The following is a 3,366-nucleotide window of genomic DNA, read 5'->3' as shown; positions in this document are numbered from 1 at the left end:
TAGATCAGTTATAACTACAGAAGCTTTTACTGCAGTGGAGGTACAGAAGTACAGGTGTTGGTAAATGTCCTAGGCAGATCTCCTTTAAGGAAGTGACCATATCATCTGTGCAGTCAAAGACACCATCCTCAAAGCATCCACATCAGGATTTATCATGGCCACAGTGAGTGCTGAGATCTGGAGAGCTCACAGGTAAGTGGAAAACCATAACATACAGATATACTGCTCTTGTTCCCACAGAACAACATCACATCTCAGTGGTGTAACTCTCAAAGTCCCGTGACTGGGGATGTTCATGGAGTTTGAAAGACACTCTTTGTTCTGCGGCCACATTGTAGAGTAATTGTGTGGCACAGTTCAGGTCCACACTGTAAGACACATGACCACAAGGTGTGTGAATGTCACTCAGGGCTAATGGCTGAAGAATTCTATCAGTTCAAGGTGCTTCTTCTTCTAGTAGATCCACACCTGGATCATGTGGGTTCATGGCAGCTGAAGTGTCTTCAGAGATGTTATTATTGGTGCTTCCTGGGTTCTATCTATCCTACAATACAACCTGCTGAAGGCCCCAGCCTATGAAAGCTGTATCACCACAGCTTATGGGCAGACAATTCGTACACTAACTGAAGTAGACTGACAACCTGAGAGTTTCAAGCATAGTTTAGGGAGACAGCAATGCAAATGTAGAGGTATACATATATATGTGAGACAATGGTCCAAACACAAGGCTTCATTTTTGGCTTTTGGGTTGTATCGTTACATATTACCTCACATAGGACCTGGGGCAGAACACTTCAGACTTTGCAAGAAAGATTCATGTTTGGGTGGTTGCTGTAGTAGACATTTTGGTGAACTTTTCAAACATTGCCCTCCACCATGAAACTAACCAGTTTGCAAGGATCAACAAGTCAGAGCAAGCATCTCCCTCTCCATGAACAGTGCGGTTAGCTCTGCATTACAAGGTTTCACCAGTGCTTTTTAACTAGTGGGTGCTTTTCTAAATTGAAGACCAGGCACACTGGTCAGCAAAATGAAAAGACAGAGCCCCAGGCAGTATTCAGTTCACAAGTACCTGCCAATTTGTTTTGCAATTGCACTGTTATTTAAAAATGACAGTGCTGAATTAAAAAAAGGTTCAGCTGGGTATGGAACTTTGCAGCTCCACAGCAGATCTGCCAGGGTGTTCTTTCTGCCAGCCCATAAAACGTTTTGCTATTGAGCGTGCCAACTTAAATTAACTGAATTTCAGGTCAAACAGCATTCACAGCTGAATGCTTTGCAGACACCCTGAGAAGGAGCAGCAGCAATAACCTTTTTACCTGTAAATCATATTGGAAAAAAATAAATAAATAAACACAAAAACAAAAAATCCACTCAGTTCTTCTCCTCTTTTTCATGAGGTTGAGCAATATTTATTTGAAAGCTGTAAAACCACAAGTACTTGGCATCTGTCCTCTTTGATCACAGTATAGTTTAATGTAGGACAGGAACACCATTTAGCTGCTTTTAGCAAAGTTAAAATTGGCCCTTTGAATCATTACATTTTTCTCTAAAATCTGCCTGTACACGGATGATCTGAGCCACCATTTTTATATAAATGTATAAATACTACATATATACATACTTTCTCAAGTTTTCTTCCTTGACTCATCAATATTGAGCAATTGAAGCCAATAGACCAACCACTGGCAAAACGACTGAAAGTTTGTCAGCATGTGATATGACCACAGATGCAGCCCTTAGCTTCATTCTGCCTTAGCTTGCAAAAATGCCTGCTGCCCATCCAGCTCACGCACAGGTACTGAAGCCTCATTAACATCTTTTAAATTGATTGAGATCATCATATAAACAGAGCTTGTAAAATGCAGAGAATTATCATTATTTCACCAGGCCAAACCGTGACTTCATTGCCGTTTTCCACTGAGAGAAGAAACTTATCTTGGCTTCAACAGTTTTGCCACACTAAAAGCTGAACAAAAACAGACTGAGAGAAGACTTCAGGATCTGTCCAGAAATAATTTATTCTTAGGACAGACAATTCATGCTGATAAATTTTACCACAAAATAGCCTGGCTTCAGATTGATCTATCTGCCACTTCAGTAGGCTGCCTATAGCATGCTGATGAGTCTGCACAGCTATACAAGGTGAGGCGACCTATTCCTTTGTGCAAAGAAAGGGCTGTGTTAATGCACTGGACCAAAGGACAGACAATCACTCAATTTGCAGCTGCTTGGTTCGTCTCCTCTTAAAAATTTTCCTGGGCCATGGATGATCTCACAGGTCAAGAGCTCTTCCCACCTGAGTCTTCACTGATTCTTCCCAGCTTCCAGTGGGGCCAAGGGCATGACCAAAGTTATTTGTATTTCAGCTAGTGCCAGGTCCAGAACGGCTCTATTCTCAAGAAAGTAATTTTATCTAAGAAATTTCCTTCATCAATGAACATCATTTCATCTAAGTAGGTTGCTCAGTCAGCAGTGCCGGGGGTTTTAATGGAAATGTTTCCCTTTCAACAGAAATGCTCCATGCCCTGATGGCTGTCACGTGGAGTCCTAAACTTAAGTCACCCAGATTGAAACACGGTAGATGTTTGGAATGAAAGAATGTCAGGTCTGCTTTGGGCAAGCCAGTAATTCACCCATCAAGCTTTGGATCACATTGGTCTTGTCCACAGGCCAACCAACCCTGAAAGCAATTGTGGGAGGAATCTTCCTGTCCAGTTCTGATCAATGCAACAGGAAGGAAACTGACTTTTTATTTCGTGATACCTGACTCTACAGCCTTGGTTCTTTAAGAGCTATCCCAATGCAAGCTCTATTAGTTGAAGGCCTGAGCCAGTTAAGTGCTTCCTCCTTTCCCATCCTGACAGATATAGCAAGTATTAGAGGGTATTATTGTCTTACAACATGTTCACCTCATTACTTCCACTCAGATCACCCAGGAGAAACGAAGATGGGTTTGGTTTTGTTTTTAACGCTAGGTGCCCAACTCATTGAATTTCAGCAATATAAGAACTAGTTCAATATAGTGGAAATTTACCATTTTTCAAATATTCAATAAACACTGGAATAATTCCACTAATACACTGGAAAAGTACAGCCACTAGAACTGGCAAAAATGACTTCTTATAGAGAGATCTATGGTTTCCTTGTTCGTGTTTTCTAGCAGAAAGTAGATCCTGCACAGCATGAACAGAAAATCATCACTGCAACTGGGTGACTCATGTTTAAAAATGCTCCCATCCTAAGTCCCTTTGTCCTTCTGGCTGAAGAATTAGTCAGAGTGACGCACAAATTTATCACCCTCACCTGCATTGCAACAGTCCAGTGCATCTAATCTTGGAAGAAGAGAGATCAGGGAAGTCACCC

Source organism: Apaloderma vittatum, unplaced genomic scaffold, assembly GCF_000703405.1.
Source record: "Apaloderma vittatum isolate BGI_N311 unplaced genomic scaffold, ASM70340v1 scaffold16092, whole genome shotgun sequence".
Lineage (NCBI taxonomy): Eukaryota > Metazoa > Chordata > Aves > Trogoniformes > Trogonidae > Apaloderma > Apaloderma vittatum.
Note: the sequence above shows the minus strand (reverse complement) of the source record.